Here is a 12,495-nt window from a genome sequence, read left to right as displayed (position 1 = left end):
GTATCATCGCATAACATAATACTACCCGACGATCCTCTCCTCGTCGCCCTGTGAGAGAGCGATCACCGGGTTGTATCTGGCACTTGGAAGGGTGTGTTTTATTAAGTATCCGGTTCTAGTTGTCATAAGGTCAAGGTATAACTCTGGGTCGTCCTTTTACCGAGGGACAGGGCTATTCGAATAGATAAACTTCCCTGCATGGGTGCACCACATTTCCCAACACGCTCGATTCGCTTTGGCCGAACACACTTTCCTAGGTCATGCCCGGCCTCGGAAGATCAACACGTTGCAGCCCCATCTAGGCACAACAGAGAGGTCAGCACGCTAGTCTAAATCCTATGGTGCAAGGGTCTGGGCCCATCGCCCATTACACACCTGCACATTGCGTGGGCGGCCGAAAGCAGACCTAGCCTCCCTAGTACAAGAGCAGGCGTTCCAGTCCAATCCGGCGTGCGCCGCTCAGTCACTAACGTCACGAAGGCTTCGGCTGATACCACGACGTCGAGTCCCCATAACTGTTCCCGCATAGTTGGTTAGTGCGTATAGGCCAGTGGCCAGACTCAAATCAAATACCAAGATCTCGTTAAGCATGTTATTTTGAAATAACCGCGGATGCCGACCAGGGCCAGGCCCACCTCTCTCCTAGGTGGTCTCAACCTAACCTGTTGCTCCGCCACAAAGATCCACTCAGAGGGCCGTCGGGACAAACGTCCTTTCGGACCCGATCCGTGAATCACTCGCAGGTACTCTACGAGCCGACCCGTCTTTAGTCACCACAAGTATCATATATTATGTATAAGTATATACCCGTGATCACCTCCCGAGTGATCACGGCCCGATAGTATAGCATGGCAGACATACAAGAATGTAGGGCCACTGATGATAAACTAGCATCCTATACTAAGCATTTAGGATTGCAGGTAAGGTATCAATAACTGTAGGAATAATGACAGGCTATGCATTAGGTAAGGATTAACGGAAAGTAGTAACATGCTACACTACTCTAATGCAAGCAGTAGAGAGAAGAATAGGCTATATCTGGTGATCAAGAGGGGGCTTGCCTGGTTGCTCTGGCAAGTAGGGGTCATCAACAACGTAGTCGATCGGGGCACTAGCAGCGGCGTTAGTCTCGTAGTCTGACAAAGAGAAGAGGGGGAAGAAACAATGAATACAATGCAAACAGATGCATAACGATGCATGACATGACAAGTAACGGTGCCATGTGTGCCCTATCGCAGAAGGAGGTGATACCGGCGAAGGAGGAAAACAACCGGGAAAGTATCCCCTGTGTTTCGTGTTTTCGGACAGATGAATCGAAGGGGGAAAGTTGTGTGTTCGCTATGCTAGGGATGCATGGTGGACGAACGGGCTGCGTATTCGGATTCGTCTCGTTGTTCCGAGCAACTTTCACGTACAAAGTTTTTCCATCCCGAGCTACGGTTTATTTTATATTTATTTGAAAAGGATTTAATCATTTTCAGGAATTAACAGATTTATTTAAATTAAAAACATGTTTACTGCATCAGTATGACGTCAGCGGTCAACTGTGACCGCTGATCGGTCAAACTGACAGGTAGGACCCATCTGTCAATGACTGTTAGCAGATTAGATATTTAAGTAGTTAATTAGATTCACTAAGTTTAATTAGTTTAACGTAATCAGAATTAATTAAGTAAATTAATTATCTAATTAATTAATTGACATTTTTATTTATTTTTCGTTCTAATTCTCCTGGGCATGGGGCCCGCATGTCATTGGCCAGGGGCCCTTAGCGGGCACCGGGTGCGGGGCGCATGGGGCGGGCGGACCCGTCCGGCGGATGCGGCAGGCGCGGCGGTGGTGCTTGGCAGCAACGGTGGAGGCGGTGGCAGGGGGCCACGCGGGCGGAGCCGGGCACTGGCTCGCGCGCGCTGGGCGGCAGTGAGCACCACGGGTGTAGCGGGGGGGGGGTGCGGCTGCGCGGGCCGACGTGGCCGTAGCATCGCCGCAAGGAGGGCAGCACGCGCACGCGGGCGAGCGACGAGTAGCCAGAGGGGCACGGTTGCAGCCGCAGGGCGACTGCGAGTGGCGTAGCGGGCGACGAGGCCACGACCAACAGCGCGACTCGCGGCAGAGTGCGACGAGGCCACGACGGATGACGCGGGCGCAGGAGCAGAGCTCCGATGCGTGGCGGCTGGCGGTGGACCGGCGACTGGAACGAGGGTGAATAGGGAGCCGGCCTCACCGGCGATGTAGAGACAGGGGGCGGCGAGGCTCGATGGGGCCGGTGAGGGAGAGGTCGAGGGGGCGACGGCGGAGCGGTCCGGCGAGGGTGCGTTCCGGCAAGGCGGCGTCGTGGTGGTGGCGACGTAGCTTGAGGGGGTCCGACGGGGAAGAGACGATGGTGCGCCGGCGAGGTCTAGCAAGCGCCTGGCATCGCCGGGGTGACGGGGTAGGTAGCGGGGTGCCGGACGCCGCGGTCTTTGCCCCGATCCATAGGGGATCGGGGAGTGGGGGAGCGAGGGGAGTGGGGATGGGAAGTGGGGCGATGGGGGTTAGGGTTTCTGTCGGGGTGGGGATAAGGGGAGTGGGGTGATTCAGCCGGTTGGGCCAGGTGGGCAGGCCTGGCGGCCTGCTGGGCCGTTGCCCAGTGGAGGGGGGGCTTTTCTCTTTTTCTTTTCTATTTTTATTTTAGTTTTTGTTAGTTTAGTTTCTTTAAAATACCAAGTTAGCACCTAAATTAGTATCATCAAAATAGGCCACTGCCAAACCTAGTTTGGACCCAAAATAACTTAGTTTAATATTTTTATATTTTCAAAAGCAATTAAATTATTATTTTAGCCACTGTTTTTAATTAGTTTAGGGCATTTAAACACGTTGTAAAAGGTTGGTTCCACCACCAGAACTAGTTAGGGATTATTTGCCACATGATGAACATTTTATTTTTAATGTTTCAAAACTTTTGTTGTTGGCCCCTATTTCAAATAAGTTATTTTGGATCGGTTATGAACGAATGTGAGATTAGCAACAGTGATCGTGGTGACGTGGCATCATTAGTAGGGTATTACTGTAGCATAATTCTTCGGGCGTCACAGAGGTGCTCTGTATTTATGTTTCGCGGTCTCAGAAAGGGCTAGCGAGATACCACTATTGTCATATTATATCATGGTTGTTTTGACAACGTGTTGCTGTTCGAGATATCTTATTATCGCTTGCTAGCTGATTATGTCATTAATATGAGTCATTATAATCTTTAAGAGTTATTGTTGACATGGTTAGTTATAATGATGGCTGAAAACCTGGGTGTTGTTTAAGCTTATTTATGCAAACAAGAGCAAAAGAGTTCGTAAAAGTTTTTCTTTCTCACTTTTAGTTTATCAATTGAATTGCTTGAGGAAAAGCAAAGGTTTAGTCTTGGGGGAGTTGATACATATCCAACGTATCTACTTTTTCTCATGCTTTCCTCTTGTTTTGGACTCTAATTTGCATGATTTGAGTGAAACTAACCCCGGACCGACGTTGTTTTCAGCAGAACTACCATGGTGTTGTTTTTGTGCAGAAATAAAAGTTCTCGGAATGGAACGAAACTTTGCGAGGAATTTTTATATAATATATAAGAATTTCTGGAGCCAGGACTTATCGGAGAGGGGGCCCTGGCTGGGCACAACCCACCAGGGCGTGCCCCCTCTCTTGGCGCCCCCAGGTGGGTTGTACACCCCTGGTGGCCCCGCAGACCTCAACCCTGAAACTATAAATTCCTATTTTCGGACAAAAATCAGGAAGAAAGAATTATCGCGATCCACGAGACGGAGCCGCCGCCAAGCTCTGTTCTTCCTCGGGAGGGCAGATCTGGAGTCTGTTTGGGGCTCCGAAGAGGGGGATCTTCGTTCTTCGTCATCACCAACACTTCTCCACTGCCAATTCCATTACGCTCCCCGCAGGGAGTGAGTAATTCCTTTGTAGGCTCGCTGGTCGGTGAGGAGTTGGATGAGATTCATCATGTAATCGATTTATTTTTGTTAGGGCTTGATCCCTAGTATCCACTATGTTCTTAGATTGATGTTGCTAAGACTTTGCTATGCTTAATGCTTGTCACTTTGGGCCCGGGTGCCATGATTTCAGATCTGAACCGTTTATGAATTCATCATTATATCCATGTTTTAGATCCGATCTTGCAAGTTATAGTCACCTACTACGTGTTATGATACAGCAACCCCGGAGTGACAATAACCGGGACTCTCCCGGTGGTGACCGTAGTTTGAGGAGTTCATGTATTCACTATGTGTTAATGCTTTGTTACGGTTCTCTATTAAAAGGAGGCCTTAATATCCTTTCGTTTCCAATATGGACCCCGATGCCACGGGAGGGTAGGACAAAAGATGTCATGCAAGTTCTTTTAATAAAGCACGTATGAGTATTTACAAAATACATGCCTACATTATATCGATGAACTGGAGCTAGTGCCATATCACCCTAGGTTATAACTGTCACATGATGAATATCGTCCAACAAGTCACCAATCCAATGCCTACAAATTTATCTTATATTGTTTCTGCTAAGTTACTACTGCTATCATCACTGTTACACTTGCTACAAAATTACTGCTATCACTATTACTATTACCATTGCTATTGTCACTACTATCAAAACTATCAAACTACTATGCTAATTGTTGTGGAATTATCACGGCAGATGTCCTAACGAAAGAACTTAGTCGTAGGGCCATCGCAACTAGGAAGCTTAAAGGGGTTAATCGGGACAAAGGACACGAGAGGTTTATACTGGTTCAGGCCCTTACGGTGAAGGTAAGGCCTAGTCCAGTTGATGTTGTATTGCTAGGTTTCGATGACCAAGGAGCGAATCCGCTAGCTTGGCTATCGATATGTTGATTCTTGTCCTAAGCCGCCGCCGGGTCGTCCCCTTATATACACGGGTTGACGCCTGGTGGCCTACATAGTCCCGGCCGGCTCATAAAACGTGTCCAGCTCGGTGACTTATTTTATATGCCTTTCTTTACAAGTATTTCTTTACATATGGCGGTTTACAATATTGGGCTTTAAGCCGCCTCTGGGCTTAGGCCTTCTACGAGTCTTAATAAACTATCACATTGAATATTACTGGGCTTCTTTTTGTAACCCGCCATTGGGGTTGACCCGGCCCCTCCTGGGCGGGTCATACCTAGTAGCTATATCCCCAACATTAGGCCCCAGGTTGACTTGAACTTTGTTCTTTGTAAATCTTCAACACTTAGACGAAATCCATCTTCCTCTGTCTGTAAAAACTATGTAACCTGCCATGACGTCATCTTCCGAAAACATGAAAGCCTGCTATGACGTCATCTTCAATGGATCTTTATCTTTTAATATCTTCCGAGAATCGAGGCGTCCGTTTAGCTGGATAATCATTATTTTGGTCTTCCTCAATTTTCGCGCCTGCCTGTTCACTTATCCCCTTATAAATAGGCTCAGCCGGTCCTTCCTCTTTCTTCTTCTTCCTTCCATCTTCTCGCCACCTCTCTGCCTCTCGAGCTCCGCCGTCGCCATAGTGCCCACCGACGCCCTTAACATCGGCCGCTGCATCACCCTTAGCTTGTCCAGAGAACCACGGCGACCCTTCGCAGTAGATCTGCATTCGTAAGTTCCTACCTTTCCGCGCCCTTAGATCTGTATTAGGGTTGCGAGTTCGTCGGTGTTTTTCGCCGTTCATCACAGACCTTCTTGTAGTTTCTTCTCCGTACCCTCTTTTGATCTAGAAGAAATGTAGAACTTATGCGGTAGTGGTTTTACACCCATTTTAGATGCTAGTAGACCCCTTTCCTTTGTACAGATACCTTCCTAGAGCTGATGAACTCCTCTACGCTCATTTTTTAGGTCTAAATTTATTTTTCATTTCTGACCCATTTTGATCCAGAATAATAGCAATAGCTTGGGAAACTTGTTTGTCTCAACGCTTAGCCAATTCTGTTTCTGGCTTCCTTCGAATGTCTTTAGTCATGGCGTCTTATTACGCCGGCTCACTTTTCCTTTATATGTCATTAGCCCTTACTTAAGCCGCCATTACTCATTTGTACCATCATCATTTAACTTTTAGTTTTACCATTGAATTGAACCGGCACATTACTTTCTTTTCAGTTTGTCCTTTGCTCATTGTGCCATCAAAAGCACCAACTGTCTGCAACTGGGTCCCTTCCACAGTTACTGAGGATACCTTGAAGGAATTTGTCACCATAGGATTTTTGCCAGAGAAAAATGTTGTGTCTTATCGTGCACCTGACCCGGACGAAGAACGGCCTCAGCCCAAAGACGGTGAAGTTATCATTTTCACTGATCACATGAACCGGGGCTTCTCACCACCCGGCTCAAAGTTCTTCCGAGACGTTCTGCATTTTTTCAAGCTTTGCCCACAAGACATTGGACCCAACTCTATATCCAATATCTGCAATTTTCAAGTTCTTTGTGAGGTATATCTTCAAGAAGAACCGACCGTGGAACTCTTCGGGGAATACTTTTATCTGAACCGCCAGAACGAATGCACCAACGGCCTTAGTTTGGAGCTTGGTGGAATCTCAATTCAGCACCGACAGGGCAGCGTCTTTCCCTTAATAGTCTTACCGAGCCATCCCAAAGATTGGAATCAGACCTGGTTCTACTGCCAAGATACATCACCAGCCAATGAAAACCACTGCCGGGTTATCGCGCGGATCGTCTGGATTCCAAGTTTGTGCTCCCTAATAAGCTTACCGCTGCTGAACGCAAGAAGCTTATTCCATCTATTAAAAGGATTCAAGCTTTATTGGGGAACGACTTAACTGTAGTTGACCTGACCCATTGCTGGGTCGCATGGCGGGTCATCCCTCTAAGCCGCCGATCCAAGTTAATGTATGAGTATGGCGGAGGCCCAAATGACTCTTTGCGTTATAGCTCTGTTCAATTGACTGAAGAAGACGTTGTTGCAATTTCAACCATCCTCGTGAACGACAAATACGAGGACTGCAGTAAGGTTGGGTTAAACCCCTTCTGCAAACTTAGCCTGGCACCAGAGGTGAAAACCCCTGACCTCTTTCTCTTTTTGTGTTTCCCTCAGTAGTTTAAATACTTACATGATGTTTTAACCTGTTTATTTGTTGACAGGCCAAATCTGACTTCTGGAAGGCCAAGTATGATCATGAAGGTGCCAAGAAGGCTAGAGCCACTGCCATAGCCGCCAAAAGAACAATCTGGAAGCCCAAGAAGAAGAAGACTGCATCTGACATGTTCCAGCTGGATGATTCTAAGTCAGAGGTAGCCCTTGACTCCCTTGGCCAATTTTTCAACTATTGTATTGACACTGACTATTGCCAGGATGACACGGGGGCCAGCCAGGTTGTGGAAGAAGAGGTAACTATTTCCTCCGACTCAGCCCCTTTGCCAAGACAGAAACTTCAACTGGTAACCCGGAAAGTAAGGTTTTCGCACCCTTTGGCTTATTTGGACCCTCATTTTCTTTTGAAAAAGCAGCAACATGAGAGCCGTCGTCAGGCTCGTACTAATGATGATGATGAACCACTTCCGACTTACAAAAAACTCCTAGAAAACGCCAGAATGAGGTTTCTTTCACCTTTGTCCTTTGTTTTTATCCATGAATCTATTTCCTTATATTCTTTAACTTTATTTTACCTTTGCAGGAGGTTTCTCGCTCGTCTGGCGACTCATCTCAGACTCAATTTCCGGCTTTCAAAACTGCTCCTGGGTAAGAAAAAATCATCTTTCCTCTGTATCTTTAAAACTACATCATTACACTAACTGTCTCATATAATCTTTCTTAGCGGTCAAGCCAAGTCCAAGAAGGCCAAGGTGATTAAGCCGTCAGAAGACCCGAAAGTTCTTGCATCTGAGTCGGCCATTCCAACTCCCTCTCAAACTGAAGCACCAGAAGACCCGGTTCTTCATACTCAATTGGACCCTCCTGAGTTATCATCCGATGAGGCCACCCTTAATCCGACCATTACCAAACCATCTAGCTCAGCTAACCCGCCAACAACTGCTGATACTGACGTGTTGATTACCGGTAGCCGGTTTGTTGAACCGGGGACCCCCACTGTATTAGCCCAGCATACTGCTAAGCAAGAGGCTTTAGAGAAGCAGAAAGTGCGTTTTGATATCTCCCATTACGCTCACCTCAATGTCATTGATGTATTGTCCAGCTATCTCACTCATGTGCACTCTAGCCGTGACTCAGAAATCGAGATGGTCAAACAATTGCAGGTAAAATAAGAGGTATGTTCTCCGGTTTACTTATACTCCGTCAGCCCCCAAGTCTTCAGATGATGAACTTGAATGATCTGTAGACTTTATGATATAAGTTGATACTTTGTCTCTATGTTTTTTGAAAGTCCAATCGAGTAGCGTACACTTCACCTGTAATCCCCAAGGGCCGACTCAATTTATCATAAATGAACCGGTACTTAATTGCATAACTATCTTTTACTAGTCCCAATAAGTATTGTGATCCGGCTCAATCTTGAAAAACTTTATGAATATCATGCATTAGCCCCCAAGTGCCAAGTGTTGTTACTTTGTAAAACCCTTGGGACTTGAAACATATAAAAGTCATAAAAAATTGCTTTGGCAGACATTAGCCCCCAAGTGTCAAGTGGTATTGCAGTGCAAAGTACTTGAGACTTGAACCCTTATAACTTTTAGTTTAAGTCTTGACACACCCATGAATGTTTTGTAGAACACCTTATCTGAGTTGGGCTCTCAATTGACGGATGCCAAGACCCGGTTGGTGGAGTAGGAGATAGAGATAAAGACCACTGACTCTAAACTCCAATTGAGCCTCTCTGAATCTGAGAAATTGAAGACCAGCTTAGCTACAAAAAAGAAATCCTGGGCCGAAGAAAAGACACTGCTGATGCAACGCACTGAGACAGCTGAGGCGGCTCTTGAGGAGGTTACCACGGAGCTCACCGGCTTAAAAAATTGTGTGTCTCAAATGGTCTCCGCCATCTTTGGTAAGTCATTTGTATTAATCACTTATACCTTATTTTGACCAGGAATATAAGCCGCCTGCTGAGCCTTTGTTAAAAAACACTCGTAGGTCCATGAAGCAAAAATCTGAGCCAAGACAGTGTGACAAAACTGGAGGCAGTTTATACCTTGGTGGAGCAATTGTATACTGGCGCTCAACGAGCACTTGCTACTATCTCCCCTGCCAACCAAGGACCCAACCGGTCGAGTGACGTTTTGAAGAAGTTATCGATCTTACCTGCCAGGTTTCAAGAGGTCAAGCGATCCTGTGCCAGAGCCGGAGCCCTGACTGCCCTGAGTCGCTCCAAAGCTTGGGTGCCAGATCTAGACCCGGTGGATATGGCTAAGGGGTACCCTACCGTGTAGGAAGACGGAACTCCATTTGAGCAAGATGACTTTATTGCCTGTGTGAGGGGAGTTCATCCTCAAGCTACCATTCTTGGAGAGGAGACCAACATCAATAAATATCAGCCGGGTTTTGATATGGAGAATAAGATGATGGCGACTCCCTCTTATAAAGTGATGGATCTTATCCCGCCGGTTCGTCAACATACTTTTGCCCTGGAAATTGACCCGGCCGGAATAATTGACGATGAAGCTGAGTTCATTGCTCTGAACGGCTTTGACTGGTCCAATCCCAGCTTTCAACCAGTGGAGGGAGGTGAGCCGGCTAGGGGGGAGTCATAACCATTTGAACAATCCAGCTTTTAGCTTAAGACCTGCTTAAGAGAGAAAAACAGTCTAAGCTTTTGGGCTCTCAATGCCTTGTAATAGGTTAGTTTGAAAACTGCATATTTTGCCTATGCCATCGTGCATAAGATGTTGCATATGACTCTTTGCCCATGATGTCAATATATGTGTTACATCCGTGGTTACATCTGTAATGTTTTAACTCTATTCCTGTAAATGATGAAAAAACTGTCCTGGCGGTTTAGCACCGGATGGGTCAAAAACACCCGATATATGACTATGAAATTATCATAGTGGAAAAAACAGAACCAGATGTAAGATAAACAAGGCTAAAAAAAACCTTTGATGAACAAAAAAACACAGAGAAACTTGTTCATGAATGACACTGTCATACCTGTGTTCTTTGATCCTGGACTGCCGGTTTACATGACCCAGATGATGAGGTTGATAACCCAATCTTTTGTAGAAGTCAATACTTCCATATGTCTGATGACTGTTATGCCTTGGCAACTCATTGTCAAATATTTAATTTGAAACCATACTGATAGTTAAATTTGAGATGCTAAAAAATAGTAAGACAAAACGGTAGGCTTCAGACAATGTAAATCAAAATATTTAAATAAAAACTGGAGGCTTCTGATTCAAATACGATCAGTAAACCGGACCACAAGGGGTTAAGCTAAGATTCGAATATGATCATATAGCCCCCAGTGGCTTTGGTGTTGCGCCGATCAAGAGGGTACCGACAACTATGTTCTCTTTGGTTCGAATATGACCTATATTTGAACAGGAAGCCCCCAAATGACCTTGAGAGGTTTTTAACGACCCTGATTTGAATACGATCCAAGTCGGACCCAAAAGGGATTAAGCTATGATTCGGATACGATCAAGGAGCCCCCTAGTGAGTTTGGCTTTGAGCCGATCAAGAGGGTTACAACAACTATGTTCTCTTTGGTTCGAATACGACCTATGTTTGAACAGGAAGCCCCCAAGTGACAATGAGGTTTACAGCTAGATTCGAATATGATCATGAGCCGGACCAAAAGGGTTAAGCTAGATTCGAATACGATCAGCCCCCTTTTGGTCATTTTAAATAATGAAAATAATAAAGATATATGATCATTGAAAAGGAAAAGGACAGTGGTCCTGCTTTATTACTTATCATAATATATACAACGTCAAAGTATGTACATGACGAGAACTGGTGGCTTAAGTATAGTAGGGCCGAATCTGAGCAATGTTCCACGGCCGACGGGTCTCCTCCTCCGACTTACGTGAGTCTTTGTGCTCTCGAACGTCAATGAGGTAATATGACCCATTGTTTAAGTTCTTGCTGACCACAAAGGGTCCTTCCCAAGGTGGGGATAGTTTGTGTGCATCAGACAGATCCTGGATGAGCCGGAGCACCAGGTCACCTTTTTGAAAGGTCATGGACTTAACCTGTCGGCTATGATAACGGCGCAGGTCCTGTTGATAAATTGCTAATCGAGCCACCGCCAAATCTCTCTCCTCATCTAACAAGTCTGTCGACATTCTGGGAACGGGGGTCCCCAGACTTGCCTGCCTGCGGCCTGCGGCGTGGCTCAAAGGGGGGCCTAGCACGGCCCGTCTTCACCAACACAAACCCAAGACCCTCGCGAGGGGCCAAGCCTCGCAGGGCGGACGACGCGGAGCTTCCTCAGGCACGGCCTCGTCAGGCTGGCTCATGAGGAGGCGGAGAGATCAAGGCGGGGTACCTCACGAGGTGCCTGTGATGCAAGCCATGATGACTCAGGGCGCCAGGCGGGTGCCAGCCCGCGCAGCGTCCTCCTTTCCTCTTTGGTGCAAAGGGGGCAAGCGCAGCCGCGGAGTACCGAGGCATCAGGCAAAGGTTGCCATTTCGGTGCAACGAGACCAAGACCAGCAGGACTACGAGACGGAGGTCACCGTGGAGCCCAAGACGGCGTCATCACCAGAGCTTTGCGCAGGCGAAGACTACTTTTGTCAGGATAGCTGATACTTGCTGTCCCCCTTCAAATTAGCCCGCCATTGTTGGCTCCCTTTCCGCTCGATATTTGGGAAGAGGACCAGGGCCTCTATAAATAGGACCAGCCACCCACATAGCAGGGGGTTTGGTCAGTTGGGGGCAGGCAGAGAAAAGAGAGAAGAGAAGAGGTCGGAAGTGAGAGAGAGAGAGAGGAAGAGGTAGAGAGGAAAAGGTGACTAAACTCTTCTCAGTAGTTCATCCCCCCAGCCAAGAACAGACCCTCGCGAGGCTGTTCTTCCTTGTATTGTTCATCATCATCAGCCCAAGAGGCAATCCACCACAGCACACACTGGAGTAGGGTATTACACCACAACGGTGGCCCGAACCAGTATAAACCTTGTGTCTCTTGTGTTGTTCTTTCCTTAGTTTTAGATCCTAGCATGGCGGAGGGGTGTAGGTAGGTTGGAGGCGAAATCTCCGCGCGTACCCCAGTGTTCAAACCACAAGGATCTGCCGGAACCCGAAATCCGACATTTGGCGCACCAGGTAGGGGTGCGCCGGGATTTGTCTTCCACCACCCCGTTCTCCTCCGACCATCACGCCCATGTCTGACGCTCATCGGGCCCGCGCCGAGCGCCGGGCCGCACTCGCTTCCCGCGTCACCCAGACGGCCCCTGTCGGTGGGCATCCACGCCATTCCCCGTCACCTGCCGTCAACGCCGCCATCGGCCCGGCGGGGGACGAACAGCAAGCATTGTCTCAGCATCCATCCGTGCGGCAAGACGGCCGCACCGCAACTCCCTCGCTCACCCCAGCTGGTTCTTCGTCCCACGCGCTCCGTGTGCCCATGGA

The sequence above is a fragment of the Triticum urartu genome, chromosome 1 (assembly GCF_003073215.2).
Source record: "Triticum urartu cultivar G1812 chromosome 1, Tu2.1, whole genome shotgun sequence".
Classification (NCBI taxonomy): domain Eukaryota; kingdom Viridiplantae; phylum Streptophyta; class Magnoliopsida; order Poales; family Poaceae; genus Triticum; species Triticum urartu.
This window is presented reverse-complemented; position numbering follows the sequence as displayed.